General features: G+C 47.4%; 1 long non-coding RNA gene and 1 other non-coding gene across 3 annotated transcripts in view; one reads left to right on the forward strand and one right to left on the reverse strand.

Moving 5' to 3' along the window:
• Positions 1-668: 668 nt before the first annotated feature.
• The window catches only part of LOC127671250 (uncharacterized), a 29,282-nt gene continuing 6,533 nt past the window's right edge, over positions 669-23,417 (reverse strand). The window contains exons 1-3 of one of the 2 annotated variants that reach the window (XR_007974706.1): positions 9,037-9,135; positions 3,795-3,954; positions 669-1,865 (exon numbers count right to left, since the gene is read on the reverse strand). This is a non-coding gene — a long non-coding RNA (uncharacterized LOC127671250). Of the gene's footprint in view, positions 1,866-3,794; positions 3,955-9,036; positions 9,136-23,417 lie in introns of those variants that run through there. The other variant, XR_007974709.1, reaches the window with a different exon arrangement.
• Positions 12,293-12,365, forward strand: Trnak-cuu (transfer RNA lysine (anticodon CUU)). The gene has a single exon. It is a non-coding gene; the product is annotated as a tRNA-Lys (tRNA).

Below are 23,417 nucleotides of genomic sequence, written 5' to 3' on the forward strand. Positions count from 1 at the left end.
TTATAAAGGAAAACACTTAACTGAAGCTAGCTTAAAATTTCAGAGGTTCAATCCAGTATCATGCTGGGAAGCATGGCCACATGCAGACAGATGTGGTGCTGGAGGAGTTGAGAGAGTTCTACATCTTGATCTACAGACAGCATAAGAGATTCTGTGCCACACTGGACAGAGCTTGAGCATAGGAGACCTCCAAGCCCACGCCCACAGTGACACACTTCTTCCAACAAGACCACACCTACTCCAACCAGGCCACACCTCCTAAAAGCTCCACTCCCTGTGGGCCAAGCATGTAAACACATGGGTCTATGATGGCCATTTTTACTCAAACCACCACACTATGAAAGTATGAGGATGTGAGTTCAGTCCCCAGAACCAACATGAAGAATCTGGGTGTGGTGGTGTGTTTATAAACCTAGCACTGGTCAGTTGGTGGCAAAAGGATCTCAGGGGTTCCTGGCCAGCCAGGCTTGGTGAAATGGTGAGTTCTGGGTTCAGGAAGGGACTGTCTTTTTTGTTGTTTTTGTTTTTTTTTAAATAAATGTTTATATTTTCATAAACATATATACACACACAATTTTGAGTCAGGATTTCTTTTTTTTTTTTTTGAAGTTCTTTTTTTTTTTTTAAAGATTTATTTATTATTATATCTTAAGTACACTGTAGTTGTCTTTAGACACACCAGAAGGGGGCATCAGATCACATTATGGATGGTTGTGAGCCACCATGTAGTTTCTGAGATTTGAACTCAGGACCTTCTGAAGAGCAGTCAGTGCTCTTAACCGCTGAGCCATCTCTCTAGCCCAGGACTGTCTTTTTTTTCAAAAAGGCACACATCATTTTAGGTTTGCTCTCTCTCTCTCTCTCTCTCTCTCTCTCTCTCTCTCTCTCTCTCTCTCTCTCTCCTTCCTGCTTGGGTTTTAAGATGTGAGCTCCCAGCTTGCTGATTGAGTCATGTGTTTTCCTGTGTCCATGCTTCCCAGCCACCATGGTCACGGACTCTAACTCTCTGAAACTGTAAACCCAAAAGAACTCTTCCTTCTAGAAGTTGCCTTGGTCATGATGTTTGTCACAGCAGTAGAAAAGTAATCAAAACACAGGGGCACACACACACACACACACATACACACAGAGTCTACATTGACAATACAGCCACTCCATGGAATGGTTAAGGGGAAGGTTTTTCACATCATATCACAGTGCAAAACCAAACCAAACCAAGTAGATGGTGCCTGAAGATAAAACCCCAAACTATCCAAAAGTATCACAATACTCAATGCAAGTATATATCTGCACATGTATGTGCATGCACATACATGCACACCCAAGGAAAAGCAATCAAGCATGCAATTGAAAACCATTCCAGGTACCATCAAAGTATTAAATTGGCTATTTTAAACTACATTTCCCAGAATTCCCTCCACCCAAATGGTGTTCTTTCTCTTGATCCGCCTTTAGTCTTCCCAGCTCTTGAGTGTAACTTCTGTACTTGGCCATCTGATTGCTCCAACAAGGCAACCACACTTTTGTTTGTAGTATAGGACACTAATGTGTCCTAGGCCAGAGGCCCAACTGTGGGTCCAGACTAATCCAGGTCTAGCTCCCGACTCTGAAAACACAGACAGGAAGAATTGATGATCCAGGACTAGAGAGTTTATCAGCATAGGCACTCCAGAGAGTCAAGAGCACAGAGGTCCTCTGCTGCATGTTCACAGGCCAGACAAGAGTCCTGCAGTTATATGGCCACCTGGATCATCAGCTGACGGTGGTCAGGTAGAGCCTTTTCAAGATAAGACGTTGTTGTTGCCTAGGGGTGATTTAGGCTCCAGTCACAGGCCTTTGACTCAGACCTGTTGCTCCCGAGATCCCTGTGAGGCAGAAGAGAATGTCTGAGAAAGAGGAGTCTTAGACCCAAGAAACAGCTGGAACAGCTAGCGTGTGCACAACAGCTGCCTCTCGTGCCTTGTTACGACACTCTAAGGTCAAAGGCAACACAGACTGACTGAAGGGGCTGGCTCAGTTCATCCTGACAACTCTAGTTTGCACGTGTGGCTTCTAAGTCATTCTTCACCGCCCTTGACCCCACCTGCCTGATCTGCTCTGTGGGCTTTGACCTCCAGCTCCACCCCAGGGGGCAGAGCTTTAAAGAGTCTCACTAGCTCCAGGACCAGTTCAAGGCTAAACTATGTATCCATGTGTGTATATAGAGTGTATATACATGTGTGTGTGCATAGAGTATATATAGATGTGCATATGTATATGTATGTGTGTGTATAGTGTGTATAAATATATATGTGTGCATATGCATGTGTATGTGTGTGCATAGTATGTATATACTTATATATGCATGTATTGTGTATATATATGTGTATGTGCCTGTGTGTAGTGTATATAAATGTATGTATGTGTCTCTTTGTGTATACTATGTATGTTTGTATATATGTATACTGTGTGCATATCTTCATGTGCAGAATATGTGTATACTTGTATATTCATGTACACATATGTCTACATAAATATGTGTTCATGTGTTTATCAGTGTATAGTATGTATATATTGTTTGTATCTGTTTAGTATGTGTATATGTATGTATATGTTTGTATCTGTGTATAGTGTGTGCATGTGTGTATCTGAGTACAGTGTGTCTGCATGTGTCTGCACATGTGTGTGCATGTATCTGTGGGTAAGTTAAGCTTTGCTGATACAGAATTTAGTATTCAGAATGGCTCAGAAGGGCAGAGTTTCACTGGGGATGTGGAGCTTAGTGGTAGAATGTTTAACTAAAGTGCATTCCGAGGTCTCATCATCAGTATCATCAGAGGAAGAGGAGAAAAAGGAGGAAGAAGAAAGAAAGGAGAAGGAGGAGGAGGAAGGGGAGGAGGAAGGGGAGGAGGAGGAGGAGGAAGAGGAGGCAGGCAGAAAGAAGGAAGAACTCACAGCTGAGTCGTGGGCTCTCTGGGACTGCTCTCTGACCTAATTAGATTTAGAGGTGTTCCTTCATTACCCTGTTTCCAGTGAGAAAGGGGACATTAATGGCCCATGGCAGGAACTGGCTAATTGTCACCCAGTCACTAGTAACTTCCGCTATCAGGTTCCTGTAGACCACAGGCTTTGTGTGACAGAGTTTTTGCCTCCACAGGACACCTCAGTGAGAAATGATGAATAGGGGCTTGTCTCACCATGTGAGGGATGAAAATGGCGAGCTCAGAGCCCCAGTTCAAGTTCTCCCAGCCACGAACTAACCAGACCCAAGTCTGCTTAGCTTTGGGGACCAGATGAGGTCAGGGACATATGCCCAGGAGCTCCCTACAGGATCTGAAGCTCCTTGTGGACTTTCTACATGAATTGTGTTTCCCAGAGTCACTTGATTATGGGTTTAAATAAGAATGGCTTCACAGGCTCATATATTTGGATGTTTAGTCACCAGGGAGTGGAACTTCTTGATAAGATTGAAGGATTAAGCTTTGTTGATAAAGAATTTGACACAGACCAAGAGATGTGGCCTAGTTGGAAGAAATGGGTCGCTGTTGTGAAGCCTTGAGGTTTCAAAAGCCATAGCCAGGCCCAGTCTCTCTCTGTGCTCAGGGGTCAGGATATAGCTCTCAGCTACTGCCCCAGCACCACGCCCCACCCCAGTAATAATGGACTGACCCTCTAAATCTGTAAGCTAGCCCCCAATTAAATGTTTTCTTTTATGTGTTGCCAGGAGTATGGGGTCTCTTCCCAGTAATAGAGCACTGACTAAGGCAGCTCTGAAAAGCAAACACCAAGTCTGATCTTTAGGATGGCTCACTTACAACAAAGCCTGAACTTCCAAGCTTGCTGCTGTTTGTCAAAGTCTGGGTGTGGGTTGAGAGGAGATGTGATCCACCTGGCAGGGGACACGGGACCAGATTCCAGCAGACCTGGTGCCTTACTGTGTGTTATGGCTGGGAAGAGACGCCGCCATAGAGGCACCTTAAAAAAAGAAAGCATTTAAGTGGGTGCTGGCTCACAGTTTCAGAGGGTGACTCCATCATCATCATGGTGGGGAACATGGTGGCAGGAAGTGGGCATGGCTCTGGAGCGGTCACTCACATCCTGAACTGAAAATGTTGAGGGCAGAGAGGGAGGGAGAGAGGGAAGAGAGAGGAGAGGTGGCGGGGAGCAGGGGGTGAGAGCAGCTAGTTACTTAGTCACCAGTGTCTTCTGAAACAGGGGCTGTGTTGATGTGAATGCCCGGCCACCTGTGACCACGCTGATGTCCATGATTTATGCTCCTCCGTGTCTGTGTCTGTGGTTCTCCTGCAGCCAGGGCTGCATTGGTGGCCAAGGCCCATGTTCCTACCCAAGGTCACGTGGATGTCCGTGGTCTGTGCTGCTGCTTGAAGCCATGTTGATGTCTGTGGGCCATGCTGCTGCCGGAGGCCATGTTCATGTGAGTGGCCTGAGCTGTCACCTGAGATCAGGTTGATGTTTGTGGTCCATGCTGCTACAAGGGCCATGATGGGACATGGTCCTGGACAGCTGGGGGTCATGTTGGAGTTCATGGCCCGTGTTGCCACCAAGGGCCAGGCAGATGACCATGGCGCATGCTGCTGCCTGGAGCCATGTGGATGACCGTGGTCTGTGCCACCACCTGAAGCCATGATGATGATGTCCTTGGGCTGGGATGCCACAGGGGACTCTATTGGTGTCACCATCCACATTGCCCTGGAGGCCATGTTGATGTTCTTGGCCTGTGTTGCTGCCGAAGACTCTGAGGGTGTCTGTGGTCTATGCTATAGTGGAGAGATGTGTTGATATGCATGTTCTGTATGGCCCTGGAAACTATGCTGAGATCCGTGGCACATGCTATCACCAGGAACCACGTGGAAGTTCACGATCCACACTCCTGCAGACTGTAAAGAGCAGGGAAGCTACCTTGACAGTGACATTGATGACCGCAGATGCATGGTTGAGAAGGCTTCTCAGATGCACATGGAAGATGCACATTGATGACCACAGATACACATGGAAGGCTTCTGTGAGAATCCCCGCCCTCACCCCGCCCCCCCAAAAGAAACAGCCTAGACAGAAAGCAGTCAAGGAGAACTCTTAAAAATTGTGATAAAAATTCTGAAGTGTATCTCTTCGTAGTTGATGGCTCCCTAGAGGGGATGTGAGTGGGGAAGGACCTGGTTTTCTTTAGCGGGCTGTCCACTTGGAGTTTGACCATGCTCCAGTGAGTATATGGGCAACACAAATTGGATCTTCTACCCCGCCTCCTCCTCCTCTCCCTCCTCCCCCTCCTCTTCCCTCTCCTTCCCCTCTTCCTCCCCCTCCTTCTTTTGAGAGATGGAGGTCACAATGGTGGTGGGTGGACCTGGGAGGACAGGGAAGCGAGTGTGATGGGGGTGAGTGTGAAATTCCCAATTAATAAAACTATTATTTTGAAGAAAGAAAAAGATAAAGAGAAATAAAAAGAAAGAAAGAAAAAGCCCTTAAACTCCACTCCCAGTGACACATCTGCAACAAGGCCACACCTCCTAATTCTTCCCAAACAGTTCCACCAACTAGGGATCAAGCATTCAAAGTTGAGAGCATGTGGGGACATTCTCATCCAAACCACCACACCTGGGGACCACAAACCTCTAGGTCATTTTTCTTTTTCTTTTTCTTTCTTTTTCTTTTTCTTTTCCTTTCCCTTTTCTTTTCTTTTTCTTTTTCTTTCCTTCCTTCCTTCCTTCCTTCCTTCCTTCCTTCCTTCCTTTCTTTCTTTCTTTCTTTCTTTCTTTCTTTCTTTCTTTCTTTCAGACGTTTTTTCATCCTCACATGCAGCTGTGCCTCCTGTTGCCTGGAGCTGCTGGCACAGTTTCTCTGGAGTGGTTGCCTTGTGGGGTGCCGCCAATGCTCCTGGGAGCCCCCACCCCATTCCTACTCAGACCTGCTCCTAGACTCCAGGCTCAACTGGTCTCAAAGGCTGAGAGAGACTCAAATAACTTTTGGTGACTTTGTGGTGTTGTAGAACTTTTAACCACCATCCGTGGTTTCTACCCCACCTTTGACCATTTAGTGCCCAGATAAAAGACACACACAACCTTTATAAGAAGCCTTTAACAGCACACAATGTCTACCCTCTATGATACTAAAATCTGTTTCCTGTTGATATCCTGGAGTTATTACTTACTATGTTTTATCTGGGATGCTTAACTCCGATTGACCAGCCCTCAGGGCTACGTTTTCATGGCTCACCTACCCACGGCAGCTTCTCCATTCATCTCCTTCTCCCCGTGGTTGTCCTCTGACCTACCAAGCCCGGGAACTCCAAGTCCCCACCTAGGTCTCTTCTGCCCAGCTGTTGGCTATTGACATCTTCATTCACTAATCAGAAATAATTTGTGGGCAAGATCACATAGCATCTACCTGCAGACTCTCCATTCTCTGGGGCAACCAGTCTTGAAGAACTAATGTTAGCATTAGAATACAAGCAGCATCAGGCCAGGCCACCATATTGTGGTGTTAGATTCACTTATGTACACATTCCAAAATGGCTAAGGGGTCCCTTGTCACCATGGGGCTTAGAAATAAAAGTATGAGGAGACTCACAGGCGTCTTAGACAAGCTCTGAAGTGGACCTTGGAGGTCAGAAATTCTAGTAAAATGACAACAATTGAACAGGAATTTCTGTGTATGGGGGTATGTGTGTGTGTGTGCAGGTGTGAATGCATATGTATGTGTGAGTGTGTGAATACACATGTATGTGTGTGTGAATGCAAATGTAGGTATGAGTGTGTGAATACACATGTAGGTGTGAGTGTGTGAATGCACATGTAGGGGTGAGTGTGTGAATGCACATGTAGGTGTGAGTGAATGCATATGTAGGTGTGAGTGTGTGAATGCACATGTAGGGGTGAGTGTGTGAATACACATGTAGGTGTGAGTGAATGCATATGTAGGTATGTGTGAATGCACATGTAGGGGTGAGTATGTGAATGCACATGTATGTGTGAGTGTGTGAATGCACATGTAGGTGTGAGTGTGTGAATGCACATGTAGGGGTGAGTGTGAATGCACATGTAGGGGTGAGTGAATGCATATGTAGGGGTGAGTGTGTGAATGCACATGTAGGGGTGAGTGTGTGAATGCACATGTAGGGGTGAGTGTGTGGATGCACAGGTAGGGGTGAGTGTGTGGATGCACATGTAGAGGTGAGTGTGTGGATGCACATGTAGGTGTGTGTGAATGCATATGTAGGTGTGAGTGTGTGAATGCACATGTAGGGGTGAGTGTGTGAATGCACATGTAGGCGTGAGTGTGTGGATACACATGTAGGGGTGAGTGTGTGGATGCACATGTAGTTGTGAGTGTGTGGATGCACATGTAGGTGTGTGTGAATGCATATGTAGGTGTGAGTATGTGAATGCACATGTAGGGTGAGTGTGTGGATGCACATGTAGGGTGAGTGTGTAGATACACATGTAGGGGTGAGTGTGTGGATGTACATATAGGTGTGAGTGAATGCATATGTAGGTGTGTGTGAATGCACATGTAGGGGTGTGTGAATGCACATGTAGGTGTGAGTGTGTGGATGCACATGTAGGGGTGTGTGAATGCACATGTAGGTGTGAGTGTGTGGATGCACATGTAGGTGTGTGTAAATGCATATATAGGTGTGAGTATGTGAATGCACATGTAGGGGTGAGTGTGTGGATGCACATGTAGGGGTGAGTGTGTGGATGCATATGTAGGGGTGAGTGAATGCATATGTAGGTGTGTGTGAATGCACATGTAGGTGTGAGTGTGTGGATGCACATGTAGGGGTGAGTGTGTGGATGCATATGTAGGGGTGAGTGAATGCATATGTAGGTGTGTGTGAATGCACATGTAGGTGTGAGTGTGTGGATGCACATGTAGGTGTGAGTGTGTAAGTGCACATGTAGGTGTGAGTATGGAGGTCAGAGGTCAACACTGGGTGCCATTCCTCAGGAGCTGTCCACCTGTTTTTAGTTAGCTTCTTTCTCTTTTTTAATTGTATTTATGGCCAGGTATGGTGGCACACACCTTTAATCCCAGCACTTTAATCCCACAGAGGCAGGAGGATTTCTCTAAGTTTGAGGCCAGCCTAGTTTACACAGTGATTTCCAGGCCAGCCAAAGATATATAGTGAATCCTTGTATGTTAGTAAAGGTTTCTGTTGCTGTAAACAGACACATGGTCATAGCAGCTCTTGTAAAGGACAACATTTAATTGGGGCTGGCTTACAGGTTCTGAGGTTCAGTCCATTATCATCATGGTAGGAAGCTTGGTGGCATGCGGTAGGCACTGTTCTAGAGATGGAGTCAAGAGTTCTATATCTGCATCGGCAGGCAGCAGGAACAGAAGAACACTGGACCTGACTTGAGCATTTGAAAGCTCAAAGCCCACCCCCAGTGACACACTTCTTCCAACAAGGCCACACCTCCTACTAGTGGCACTTCCTATGGCCCTATGAGGACCATCTTCATTCAAACCACCTGGCTCAAAATTTTGTATTTGCGTGTGTGTGTGTGTGTGTGTGTGTGTGTGCGTGCGTGCGTGCGTGCGTGTGTGTGTGTCTGTCTGTCTGTCTGTCTGTCTGTGTCTGTCTATATCTGTCCGTCTGTCCTCTGTAGGTCAGAGGACAGCTCTCTTTCCACCTTCACATGGGTTCTGGAGGTCCAGCTCAGGTCGATAGCCTCACCCTGCACTTATCCACCAAGCCATTTCTCCAGCCCTTTGAACTGAGAATTTTAAATGGAGAAATGTGTAAAGAATCTGAGATACCAAGGGTGTCTGCGGCACTCTGCTTATTGATTTGTTTACTTAGTTGTTATATGTGACACGATTTCACTGTCTAGCCCTGGCTGGCCTGAGAACTCACAATGTAGACCAGGCTGGCCTCGAACTCACAGATCTGCCTGCCTCTGCTTCCCAGGGGCTGGGATTAAAGGGGTGCAACCACTGTGCCAGGCTGCGTGGTGCTTCATTGCAGAGGCAAGGCGAGCAGGTTCCTACAGAGGGTAGTGAAGCCAAAATAGCAAGATGAGCACTCTGACTCACAGGTGCAGTTGGCGTCTGTGGGCTTGTGTGTGATTCCTAGAAAGGAAACACTTCAAGAATCCGAACGGGTGGGTTCTGGGTCCAGAGTCTTGAAATACAACCCAAACCGCAAAACAGAAAAAAAAAAAAAAATCAGAGCCTCCAATCATTTCCCACAGTTGGGTCTGTGACTGGAGAAGAGGCTGGGTGCCTGTGAGGAAGGAATTTGGCCTGCTGTCAAAATGTCACGCTGTCTGCCTCTCTCTCTTTCTCCACATAGAGCTACAAGAACATAGAGCAGAGCTATGCAGTAGAGAGAGGGAAGTAAGATTTCCAGAGATTGCTGCACTCAGGGCCTGAACACCTCTTATTCCCAGGGAGTCAAGTGTCACTGTGGTCTGCTGGCAGGGGGTACTGGGGGGCAGTGGGGGATGGGTAGGGAAAGCCTATTTTACAGAGGCTCCCCTGAATCCACTCTGTGGTTATTTACACACACACACACACACACACACACACACACACACACACTATGGTTTTTTGAATGTGATGTCCTCCATAGTCTCAGACATTTGAGTACATGGTCTGCAGCTGGTCGTGCTTTGGGGCGGGGAGACTTAGGAGGCGTGGCCTTGCTAGAGGAAGCATGGGGCGGGGAGGCTTAGGAGGCGTGGCCTTGCTAGACGAAGCATGTCACTGGAGCGGGCTTGGGTTGTTTAAAGACTTGGGCTATTTCCAGTTTGTCTCACAGCTCCATGCTTGCAGTTCAGGATGTACGCCTTCAGCCTCCTGTTCCTGCTGCTACGTCTCTGGCCCACCATTATGGACTCTCGCTCTCTGGAACCCTAAGCTCAAAGAAGCTCCTTTTATTGTTAGTTCCAAAGAAAATTGACTTCTCTAAACTCTAAAAGACAGCTCAAATATCCAGAAATGAGCTCAACCTGGGCCACAGGAGGATTTCTGTGGGTCTCCCCACTCTTGTAAATAGTTGGCCAATACTGCCCACGAGGACAGTGGGAGCAAAAACGTCACATGGGGTTTGGAAACCCTGTGAGTATGTGCGATGAATACATCACATGGGAATCCTCAGCGAGCAGGCAGATCAACTTTACTTGGGGTGGCTGAAGGCTTCTAAAATTTTGGGGCATTGAAGGTAGGAATATCCGGGATGGGCAGAGGACATGGGCTTAGGATTCCTGGATGGCTCATTAGCGTGGGGAATCATCTCAGGAATCTTGGGTGATGGCTGAACAGGTTTTGTCTTGGGAGAGGAAATTGATCCTATAAACTAATCAAGGCCACATGACATGTCTCAGGTAAAGGCGAGGGTGGGGGGCTCAGAACTCCTGGACAAGATCAGAGAAAAACCCCTGCTAACGAGGGGAGTCCTCCATTACCCGATCCAGAAGGCTATCTGGTCAATGGTACCCTTAACTAGCAGAGTTTTTCCACAGATTTTGATGGTCAGATAAAAGCCAGCATTCCTCAGGGACTTGGCAAACTGATTCCCATCCACCAAAAGGAATCATTTCCCTTACCTTTAGCAGAAGGGGTGTATCAGTGGGGTGAACCTGTGGGGCCTATCAGCAAATCAAAGCGCTTGCTGGGCTCCAGGCTCCCTCGGTGTCACCAGAACCTGTTACACGTTTCAAAGCCCATCCTGGCATCCTGGCCCTTCTCACCCCCCCCCAATTCCTCTAGCTTCCTAGGGGCTTCTCTTCCCACCACTACTCATAACCCTACTATTTTCAGTGTGTCCTCTCTCACTCTACCCGCCTCCTGCTTCTCTCACTAGTTTTCTATTCTCTGTTGGCTGTTCCCTCATAGCTACAAGGAAAACTTTCCCCTTAACCACACAATGGAACAGTCATGTCATCAGTCTGTGCATCTGTAAGTTGCCTTGGTTGTGGTATTTCATCACAGCAATAGAAGATAACTATACACACACACACATACACACACACACACACACACACACACACGGGGGGGGGGGGGAGGAGAAAGACTGCCAACATTGGTCCCCTAACTCCTGAGTGACTGTCCTTTCCAACATTAGGGTCAGAAAGGACAGGTGAAGAAGCCATTCCGATGTTCTCCACCCATAAACACAGTCATGCCACATTCCTGGTGGGACCACCATGTTGGTGCCACCATGAAGGACTGGAACCAGTTGGTGAGATCTCACAAGCAAGTCGGCAGGAATTCTGATGGGTGCTTGCAAGCCAAGGCCTCTGAAGAGCAACAATGTTCTGAAGTACTGTGCTGGCCCTCCGGTCCCTCTCCAGAGGGTTTTCACTGCCACAGAAAGATAGCTTTGAAGGTGAGTTCATGTTGGAGTTAGCTTCTATAATTTTCACTTATAGACACTTTACAGCTGTGGTGGGTCAGCGCTCCCTCTCCCTCTTTCTCTCTCTCTCTCTCTCTCTCTCTCTCTCTCTCTCTCTTGAAAATGACCAGTATAAACTATACTCTACATTTTGAATTCTGACCCCCCTGCTCCAGGCTTATGACGCTGTTCTCACATAACTGGATAGCAACATGAACCTGGACTGACTGACAGCCATTTCTTAGGCTGAGAATGTGCTGTCCTTTGAACACCTGGACACAGCTGTACACAAATTGAAATATCTCCACACCCACGAATTATGCGTGCCAACAAGTTCCATCTCTATCATTTATGTCTGTTTGAACGGGGGTTCCGAACTGTCACCATCCAGCCAGAAAGAATAAAAGTCCCTTCAGTAAAAGAAGCTACACGTGCCTCTTGGATGAAGTGTGTTTGAGTTTTAGCAAAAGCAGGGGCTGGGGACAGTGTTAACCGTGGCCAACTATATTGATCGTTTCCTGCATATTGGTGCTTTTTAAAAATCAAGGGGTCTCCTATCATCTCAGAACAATCCTAGGAGCTGGTTTCTAAAGGGCCAGGGGTTCCTTCCCCTACCCTACCCCACTCCCAGGAGCAGGCAGGAATTTATAAAACAGCTCAGCATCACAAGGTCTAGGCAGAGGACCAGAAGCAGCCACAACAATGGACATTTTGAAATGTATGAATCAACGTTTACTGGCTTTGGGGGCTCCTCCCTGGGTTTTCTTCCCCTCTAACTTCTAAGGCTCTATTGGAGGGCGATGAAGACAAGGCTTGCGTTAAGGTGCTCTGGTACCCGTTAGAATGCCTGGACGGACTCGCAGCATGGGGCCCTTAAGTCCTGCAGGGTAAGCCACCTGTTGTGTGTAATTTTAGTAAAACCACCTTTGTCCCAGCCAGGCTCTGGGACTGGCAGCCCAGCTAGCTCAGTTGGTAGAGCATGGGACTCTTAATCCCAGGGTCATGGGTTTAAGCCCTACATTGGGCGCACTATCTGTTGCTTGTAATTTTAGTAAAACCACCCTGGGCTCTAGGACTACCGGCTGTCCACCTGCTAGCTAACTTCCCACCCCCCACCCCCAAATGCTAGGAGTGCCTTCCCGGCTATGCTCAGGTCTCTGATGGTTCCCCGCCCCATGCCAGCAACGGCTATCTCCCCGAAGCCCCATGGAAGGAAAACACTGGAGATTTTTATATTTTAAGACTGACCAGATAACTCAAAAGCTGGGCAAAGAATATCATGCCCCATCCGCCTCGGCCTCCACAGTTGCCTGCAGGGGCTGCAAACTATCGGTTCCCTGAGAGATCTAAGGGTCTGCAGCTTCTCGTCAGCCCCGAGGCCTGGATTGGATTCCCAATCCTCTCTGTCCTTCTCTTCCTGTCTGCTGTGGCAATTGCACCTTCTCTTTCTCCCAGAGATTGGCTTCTGTTGTCTTTCTTTAGCCAATCAACAATTAGGAAAACTCCCCCTACAGCCACCCTTGTGCCCTGAGGTCCTTCATTTGCATCCCATCTGAGTAGCCACATCTTACCTAAAGCTCTGAGAAGCTACTAGGGAAACATTTTTATTTCTGTGAGCTCTTAATCTCGTGAATAATAAAAATTTAAAACCTGGCAGTGGTGGCACATGCCTATAATCTCAAGAAGGCAGACTCAGGTAGATCACTGAGTCTGAAGCTAGCCTGGTCTACAGAGTAAGTTTCAGGACAGCCAGGGCTACACAGAGAAATTCTGTCTTAAACAAAGCAAAACAAAAAATAAAACAAAAACCACCCCCCTCCTCACCTCCTCCCCCCCAAAAAAAATTAAAATGAACTCAAATGGAAGCTTGAAGACAGTTTATTCGAGTTTAGAAAAAAATACCACAGGGTAGGTATAAATCTGTGTGGCTGTCCCCAAAAGATAACCATTGTTTATGAACAAGAGACGGGGACGAAGGATAAAGTCCAAAGGATCAGGAAAAGCTTGGCCAGACGATGGAAAAAAGTGATCAAAAGTAAAACAGGAAAGAAACTCTGAGGAAATGGGCAGGGAAAAGCAGGCAGGGGAAGCGGGCAGGGGAAGCGGGCAGGGGAAGCGGGTAGGGGAAGTGGCGGCTTTGCGCTGGCTGGGCTCGACGCCTGTAGGGATGTTTTGCCCAATTAGGATACACAACACCAGGATTTCCCTGCATCCTCTTGGTGTGCGTGCACATGCGCGTGCGCGCGCGTGTGTGTGTTCATGTAGGTGTGCTCTCTTGCACATGGGAAACAGGTCAATGTCAGGTGTTTTGCTCAGTCATTTTACACATTTTCAAAAAGGATTTATTTTATGTATGTATGTGTCTGGACACCACACACATATAGACGCCTGGAGTTAAAGACAGTTATGAATCACCCAATGTGGGTGCTGGGAACTAAATTCGGGTCCTTTGAAAGAGCAGCAAGCACTTCTCTTAGTTAAGATTTCCATTGCTACCATGAGACATCGTGACTGATCAAAATCAAGTTGTGGAAGAAAGGGTTTATTTGGCTTATACTTCTGCATCATAATCCATCATTGAAGGAAGTCAGGACAGGAACTCAAGCAGGGCAGGAACCTGGAGGCAGGAGCTGAGGCAGAGGCCATGGAGGGTGCTGCTTACTGGCTTGCTCAGCCTGCCTTCTTATAGAACCCAGGACCACCAGTCCAGGAGTGGCACCGCCCACAATGGGCTGGGCCCTCCCTCATCAGTCACTAATTAAGAAAATGCCCCACGCATTGGCCTGCAGCCTGACCTTTTGGAGGCCTTTCCTTAATTGAGGTTCCCACCTCTCAGACGACTTTAGCTTATGTCAAGTTGACATAACACTTTCCATCACAAATGACCCCTTGTAACACATCACCATTAACCCACTGCTTGCCCTTTCTCGTTCTTTCCTGTGGTCTCACACCAACAGTATAAATAAAGCCTCACAGACTTTACAAACCCAAACACATTAAAAGTTCGGACCCTTTAAAATATCTAGTCTCCTTACAAACCCCAAGTCTCTTCTAAAAGTTCAAAATCTCTACGCCATGGGGCCACAATCTTCTTGGTGCTAAAGGCTTGGGTCAGTTCTCCCGTGTAGCATATAGCTTAACTTTAGGCTCTGCCTGGCTCCACTCCACTGCTGCTGCTGCTGCTGCTCTTGGTGATCCTTCCATGGTACTAGCATCTCCAGTGCTTACACCTTGCACTTCCGCCAGTAGCCTCTCCTGGGCTCTCTCAGGGACTCCAGCCCCGCCACACAAGTGCCAAGCCTCAGCTGCTCTCCGTGACCCCTTCATGCCTTTAATACCTGTAACACCAGCGAGGTGACTCTTTCCCTGACAAGTTCAGGTGCTAGCACGAGGTATAACCTTGGCCACTTTCGGAACACAGTATCTGTGTGCTGATCCTGAGGAAACACTTCCAAGGAGACTTTACCTCAGTGATGCTTGTGGTCTCATCTTAATCACAACTGATTCTTCAGTCCCAGCTGATCAACACCCATTGCCCCAGTAAAGCTATGTTTTGACCTTCGAGGCTCTGGTCTTTTGTTAATGACTGTTCCAATGCACCAGACACCACAGTGTTTTCACATAAAAGGCTGTGTAGAGTCTTGGTTTCCCTCTGAAACTTCAGAAGCCAGGCCTGCACTGTTCCCAACATACTTATCTACTGAGCTCTCAAAATTCTTTTTTTTTTCTTTGTTTTGTTTTGATTTTTGGATTTGTTTTGTTTGTTTGTTTGTTTGTTTGTTTTTTGAGACAGGATTTCTCTGTATAGCCCTGGCTGTCCTAGAACTCTCTTTGTAGACCAGGCTGGCCTCAAACTCAGAAATCTGCCTGCCTCTGCCTCCCAGAGTGCTGGGATTACAGGCCTGCACTACCACCTCTGAGCTTCAAAATTCTTAAAGCTCCCCAAATTCCCAAGTCCTTTTACAATCTTCCCCCAAACAAGATGGTTATGCCGGTCACAGCAATACCCAACTCCTGGTACCAATTCATCATCTAAGCTTATTGTCAAGGTTACTACTGCTGTGATGAAACACCATGACCAAAGCAACTAGGGAAGGAAAGTGTTTATTTGGCTTGTGGTTCCAAATACTGTTCATCATTGAAGGAAGGCAGGACAAGAATTAAAATAGGGCAGGAACCTGGAGGCAGGAAGTGATTAGAGGACATGAAGAAGTGCTACTCACTGGCTTACTCCTCATGGCTTGCTAAGCCCACTTTCTTAGAGAATTCAGGACCTCCTGCCCAGGAATGACACCATTCCAACAATGGGTTGGGTCCTTCCCACATCAATTAAGAAAATCCCCCCCCAAAAAAATAAAAACAAAAACAAAATGCTGGGTGGTGGTGGTGCAGGCCTTTAATCCCAGCACTTGGGAGGCAGAGGCAGACAGATTTCTGAGTTCCAGGCCAGCCTGGTCTACGGAGTGAATTCCAGGACAGCCAGGGCTACACAGAGAAACCCTGTCTCGAAAAACAAAAGCAAAAAAAAAGAAAGGAAGGAAGGAAAGAAGGAAGGAAAGAAGGAAGGAAGGAAGGAAGGAAGGAAGGAAGGAAGAAAGAAAGAAAGAAAGAAAGAAAGAAAGAAAGAAAGAAAGAAAGAAAGAAAGAAAGAAAGAAAGAAAAAGAAAAAAGAAAATGCCCTACAGGCTTGTGTTCAATCTGAAAATGTAGAAGCATTTCCTGAATTGAGGGTCTCTCCTCTCAGGTAACTGTAACTTGTGTCAAGCTGACATAAAACTATCTGTTGTGAGGTATCCACCAGAGAAGACGGCTTGGACACCAGTTAAGCCAATACAAAGGCTTTATTAGCTGGCTGGTGATTGCACTGGATATTTAGGATCCCAGTGTAGCCCCAACCTTTTCTCAAGGTGAACTTTCAAGCACAAAAAACATATTCTGAGTTGTCACACTTCAGTAACAAGAACAGTTAGCCAGATGCAGAACTATAGAAGCCAAAGGCAAGGTTGACACGTTTAGAGACTTTCCCAGAACCGTGGGCTTTGATGGATTAGTCTTTGTTTTTATTATTGGCGGGCAGTACTGTCTACAAGCTGAGTTTTACAGCCTGAATGACACGTCCATTATGGAGTCAGTTGTGCTAAGAAAGATCTGGGGTTCTATAAAGTCTGGGGCCCTGTTATATTCTCCACTGGTCTTACTTTGAGTCAAATCTTGGACTTAGACTGTTTTAGTTTAAGATGTTAAAAATGAGCTGTCAAAATGACAATAGAAGTCCCAGCCAATACTGATAATGGACTAGTTAGTCGAGGGGACCAAGAGAACAAAGACTGGTGCCAGCTATGTCCCCGGCTATGGCAAGATTTTTCTAATTACTCCTGATCAATTAGCATAGAAACAACAGGTTCCTCTGAAAGCCATACAGTTTCCTTTATCTCATGAGAAGCCTTAGGCCTCTCCAGTTTTGTAGCACCATTTCTGCAAGGAAATTTAACTGTTGTTTTAATTCAGAAACAGAAGCATGAGTCCTGATCTATCTGTTTTCTTAGTTTAGAAAACATCAGAAGCGGTACAGTTAGTCTGACCATTCGTACACACCCACTGGGTAATCTCAGGGTCTCAATAATATTGTTATCCAGGCCAATTAACCCAGAATAACAGGCATCGGCATCAGAACAAGAGGAATGCCGAGGTTAAAAGTGTTGGATACTAGACCTTTATAAGTCCGCTACTGTTTATTTGGGCTGCCCTGAGTCTGTGAGTTTTGTCGGTCAAAGGGCTGACAGTCTGGTTGGTTTCTATCCCTGTGTAGCACTGGGCATAGAAAGCCCAGCCAATTCTGCATCAAGTGCTTTGGAGGGGAGAATTGGCCGAGGTTTTGCCACAGATAGGAAATCTCTAATGAGACCCTAAGTCTGGGGACCTGGAAAGCAGGGGTTTTTTTGGGGGGGGGGATAGTAACCCTACCCCTAGGGTCATTCCAATGGATATAGAGTCTATTTCCCCAGGCTTTTCTTGTTTCCCAAAGGCCAGAATCTTCATTCCAGACCTTTAATTTTATCAGCATTGGATTATATTGGAGTTGAAGAGCTGAGGCCTGATGAGACCTTCATTTTCCACAGTCAGGGAGGGAGTGGAAAAAAATCACCACGTAGAGTCCTTTTGAAGTCCATTCCCTTTGCCTGATCCAGACAGTATCACGGGCTCAAATAAAGAGATACCTACTGGTGGGCTCAGAGGCTGGCTACGTCTCAGAGCATCCAAGTGCAAAGTCTTTATGATGGACTGGAGGGCCTTAGTGACTTGGGAAAGAAATGGTTAGAGAGTTCTGCCAACTGCTGGTCTCTGAGCCTAGGAAGCAGTGAGGGGGGCCTTCCAAACATAGGGGTCAAATCCCTAGCCATATGGGGTGCCGTGGGTAGAAGCAAGACCTGTCCATCTACTGCTGGATTCTAATGAGAGTTTTATAGAGGGCTTTTTTTTTAGTTTGTTTGTTTGTTTGTTTGTTTGTTTTTGTCGTTGTTGTTTTATGTCCTGTTCATTTTTTTTACCCCTGGCCTGAACTCTGAGATCTCTATTTACAATGAAGTTTTCAATCTATGTTGAAAGCTTTAGCTATCAATTGAGAGGTTTTTCCTATGCAAGCCAGGCAATTTCCAGACCCCATTGCTAGGCAGGAGCCTAGTCAGGGAACCAGTTCCTAGAGGAGCTTTCTAGTTACTCTCTGAGCAGTTTCCGTCTGGGTGAGGAACACTTCTACCTACCCGAAAAAGGTATCTTTGAAAACTAGCGAGTACATTTATCCATCCCTGGAGGGTGATCTTTGTGAAGCCAGGCGCGTTGCTCTCTCATTTGGATTCCTTCCTGGGTAAAGGTTCTCGGTTTTGGTTTCACTTGAGTACAAACCTGGCATCCGGCTGAGACATCCGGAGCTAGGCTGTCTAGTGCAGGTATAACATACCTTGGTCTGAGTAACTCAGTTGTGTGGACCCTAGATGGAGAGCCTGGTTGCCAATTACCAGAGTCCTGCCAGTTGTTTCTGGGAGAGTGGTTTTTCCCACTAGTGTTTTCCATCAACCTGTGGGTGTGAGTTGTCCATTTCTTTACCAGAGTCTCAGGCAGTACAGGGTAGTAGTGTGTCATCAGAATATCAACAGGCCCCACCGGTCTTAGGGCTGTTTGTCAGGCAGCCAGGTCAGCAGCCTGGGAATGGTAGACAGAACCCTGCCAAATAGCCTCTAGGAGGGCCAAGATATTTTTTTAAAAGGTTTATTTATTTATTATATGTATGTATACTATAGCTGTCTTCAGACACTCCAGAAGAGAATGTCAGATCTTGTTACAGATGGTTGTGAGCCACCATGTGGTTGTGAGCCACCATGTGGTTGTGAGCCACCATGTGGTTGCTGGGATTTGAACTCAGGACCTTCAGAAGAGCAGTCAGTGCTCTTAACCGCTGAGCCATCTCTCCAGCCCCAAGATGTTTTTTTTAAGTGTCCTTTTACCCAGTGGTGAGAAGCCCTCCTTCTTGATAGATCATACCCATAGTAAAAGCACCGACCGTCCGTGTATATGGTGGCTGACTTTCCTTTCGCCATCTGGGAGCCTGGGTCAGGTCAATCAGTTCTGCTCTCTGAGCTGAGCCACCTAGCTTGGGGCCCAAACATTTTCAGTTAACGCAAGGACTGCAGCTCCCATGCACCCAGTTTTATGTTTCATCCTCTGACATACCTGACCACATGGTTGGACCCTGTAGCTACAGGATGGCCCACCTGTCTAAGAGCTCTGGCGGCTACTGTTAGTCTAATGAAACTCAGGGTCAGGATCTTCTAACTCACAGCACCCCCATGAGAAGGAGGTTCAGACCCTCCCCTGGGAAACACCAGAACACCAACTGTCTAAGGACCGTGTGACCCGATACCAGGTCCTACTCCTGGAACACCCACGAGTCTAGCTTGCGAAATCCACCGCCATCAATCCTGCTACCCCCCCTTTCCTGAGGACGAGCCACAGGTGCTCATCCATGGCTGTCACAAGCAGGCATCCCTGCTCCCAGACAGTAAAGGTCCCCTCCCTCAACTCTGGGTGACCTGGCAGAGCCTAAAGGATTCAGGTCCCCAACAGGAGGAGGCACAGGTCTCAAGCAGAGCTGTAGAAGGGTCTCACACCAGAAAAAGCCACTGATCAAGGAACCAAAACTGGCTGAAATGCATAGAAGCACACGCCTTTTTGGCCTTTTTGGAGGAAGTGCATCACTGTGGAGGTGGGCTTTGAGGTCATACATGCTCAAGCTCTGCCGGGTGTGGCACAGCTCCTCCAGCTCCGTGACTGCCTACGTGCTTCCATGTGTCCTACCATGATGATGACAAAGCCTCTGACACTGTCGCCAGCCCCAATTAAATGGCTTCCTTTATAAGAGTTGCCACGGTTATGTGTCTCCTCACAGCAACGAAGCTCTTAACTAAGACACATGGGGGAGCCGGGCAGTGGTGGCGCACGCATTTAATCCCAGCACTTGGGAGGCAGAGGCAGGCGGATTTCTGAGTTCAAGGCCAGCCTGGTCTACAGAGTGAGTTCCAGGACAGCCAGGGCTACACAGAGAAACCCTGTCTCGAAAAAACCAAAAAACAACAACAAAGACACATGGGGGGGGGGGGTAACAGAGATAGAGACAGAGAGACAGAGAGAAAATACAACTGGGCTGGCTACCAGGTGGCTACCACACTTTCATATATCTGAACAGAGGAATCCAGCAGCTAAGACTGACCTCTGTTTGTATAGACATAAGGTGACCAGATTTACCTCTGGAGATGACAGACCAGGCAACTTTTAAGTTTTGTTTTTTTGGGTGGAATAGTAGTGGAGGTGTTAGGCAGCAATTGACTAAATAAAGTATTTAGGACCTGGACCTGCACGCCCCCCTAGGTATCCCCTGACCACTGCATTTGTCCTTTCTCCAAGGGCTTCAGAGAACCCCCAGGCTCCCACTGTGTCTTGAGATCTTGCTCTAGGACCTCAGTGGCACCTCCAGAAATGTGGGGTATTTACCAGAGAAGACTGCCTGAACACAGGTTTAAGCCAATAGAAAGTCTTTATAGGCAGGGACTACACTGTGTGCTTGGGATCCCAGTGGGGCAACAAAAACCAAATCCTAAGTTGACATACTTATTAACTAACAAGAACATTTAGCCAGAAGCAGAATTCACAGAAGCCAAAAAGCAAGGTTACTACTTTTAGAGACTTTCCCAAACTATGGGCTTTGATGGGTTAAGTGTTCTAGTTTTAGTAGGTGTTGCTGTCTGTGTGCTGACAGCACACAGCCTGAACGGCTCTTCCATCATGGAGTCAGTTGTGCTAAGGTCTGGGGTCCTGTCGCACTGTTGAGCACAGTACTCCTAACCCTGAGCTCTCTCTCCATCCCAAGCCTTATTTCAATTCATTAAGGCTTAGATAGTCTCTCACTGGCCGTGGACCTCACTGAGTTGCCTACGCTGGTGGGCTGCTGAGCTCAGGGAGCCCACCTGTCCCTGCCTCCCGCGTGCTGGAGTTAGGGGTGCATGCGCAGTGCCTGGTGTTTGTTAACGTGCTGGGGCTGAGGATCTAAACTCACTCAGCCGAACACTGTACAGGCTTATCCCCTCTTCTCTTTTGTGTTTTGAGATGAGGTCTTATATAGCCCAGGGTGATCCTATGCAGTTGAGGATGCCCTTGAACTCCTGATCCTCCTGTCTCTACTTCCTGAGTGCTAGGATTGCTGGGATGCGCCACCACCCCTGACTTCCCTACATTCTTTTTCTTTTCTTTCTTTTCTTTTCTTTTCTTTTTTCTTTTTTTCTGAGACAGGGTTTCTCTGTGCAGCCCTGGCTGTCCTGGAACTCACTCTGTAGATCAGGCTGGCCTCAAACTCAGAAATCCGCCTGCCTCTGCCTCCCAAGGCGAGCACCACCACCACCCGGCTGCTTCTCTACATTCTTCATCACATTAAATCTCTTCACCCTAAAGTCCCCAGTGAATTTCTTGTCTCAGGGAAGCCTTCTGGGGGCTCTCCAGTACCTGGTACAGCTTTACTGAGTGGGAGATGGATGGATGAATGAATGAATGAATGAATGAATGAATAAAAGAAAGAAAGAAAGAAATTGATTCCTCATGGTGGATGCTCCTCTTCCCAGGCTTATTTACACTTTCCTCTCATCTGTTCAAAACTGTTCTTTCTGTCTATCTGTCTGTCTGTCTGCCTGCCTGTCTGTCTGTCTGCCTGCCTGTTTATATATCTATTTTCTGAGACAGGGTTTTCTGAGTCCAGGCTGTCCTGGAACGTGCTTTGTAGACCAGCCTGGTCTCTGTAGATCCACCGCCTTCCTCTGCCTCCCAAGTGCTAGGATTACAATCATGAGCCACCACTGCCTGGATGAAACTAGATTTTCAAAAGCAAAGATACAACCAGGTGGTGGTGACACACACCTTTAATCCCAGTGCTTGGGAGGAAGAAGTAGGTGGATCTCTGGGTTTGAGGCCAGCCTGGTCTACAAAGCAAACTGCAGGATAGGGATACATGGAGAAACCCTATGTCAAAACAACAACCAACCAACCACCACCACAAACAAAACTCAAAAATCTTAGATACAGCATTTTCACCAAGTAATTGTATTTATAATAAAGTAAATGCTGTGGCTTCATTGCCTTCAGACAAAATGTGAATTTTAGTCCCGGCTTTAAGTGGTAAGAAGCAGGAACACGGGAGGCTAATGGAAGACAACAGGGTGGAGAAGCAGACAGTTCCACCCAGGGGTTTATAAAGTCACGGGGCTGCCGTAGTCAGCACCTGGGAGATGCTTGCTGCCACGCCCGACAACCTGATCCAGTCCCTGGGTCCCACATGGCAGAAGGAGAGAACCCAGTCCTGAAAGTTGTCCTCTGACGTCCCTTATGTACACAGGCACGTATCAATCCCAGGGCCTCAAAGGCTGAGGCAGGGGGATGACAAGTTTGAGGATAGCCTGGGCTACCTCTTAAGATCCCATCTGAGGGGTAAGACCTAACAAGTTTGGAAGTCCAAGTCTCTCATTCTCCATCCTGAAGGCCTCACCTGAGATTCTAAGTTTCTGGGTAGGAAGGTTACCAGAGAGGCAGGTGAGGAGACCACGGAACTCCCCAAAGCACCAGCAGCCACATCCCCAGCCTAACCCCGAGATGAGTGTTCAGCTTGGAGCTTCTACCTAGCTGTCTTTGTCTGAGGACTTCTCAGTGGGTTGGGAAGCCCTTAGCTGACCCCTTGAGTCCAGAGGTAGGACTTGGCCGGAGGTGAAGGCAGGCTCAGGACGCGGGTGAAGTCACATAGCCTGCCGGGAACTCTCTCTAGATTGCATTTAGCTGCACTAATTACATCATAAATCATTTTTATATTCCACCCAGAATCTTGCAGCAGACTAGAGTCTGCATGAGCTCATTAAGCCTGCACCAGGGCCTGTGTAAGTGAAAGAGACAGACACAGAGGGTGTGTGCTCGTGAGTGTAGTGGTGCTGACGCCTCTTTGCCTTCTGGGTCTAATGAGTCCACGTTTCCTATTGAAAACAGCTTCTAAACATCTGTATAACAAACATCTGTATAACATCCATGGAGGATGGCTGTCGAGATGGCTTAGTAAGGAAAGGTGCTTGCCCAGAAGCCTTTCGCCCGGAGTTCAATCCCCGGATCCCACACCATGGAAAGAGAGATCTAACTCCTGTAGGTCATCCTCTGAGCACCACATGAGCACCGTGGCACACGTACACGTGCATGCACACACACAATAAATATAACCAAACAATAAGTACAGTTAGAGGGCAGGAAACGGAGGGACAAAGGGCAAGAAGTCACGTGAAGCAGCATGGGATTAGGAGTTTGGCGTGGAACAGTTCTGAGCTGCCGGAGTCTCAGCCCCAGACCCTGGGGTGACAGCTCTGACAGCAGCAGGTCCCCCACACAATAACTTCCAAGAGAGGGCAAGAAGTAGGGTTCTGTGACCTGCAAAGGAAGTGCTGCTGGGGAAGGGGTGTGGCTCTGAGGACAGGATAGGGGAACCAGGCCAATTTGGAGGGGGTTG

Source organism: Apodemus sylvaticus, chromosome 1 (assembly GCF_947179515.1).
Source record: "Apodemus sylvaticus chromosome 1, mApoSyl1.1, whole genome shotgun sequence".
NCBI classification, from domain to species: Eukaryota; Metazoa; Chordata; class Mammalia; order Rodentia; family Muridae; genus Apodemus; species Apodemus sylvaticus.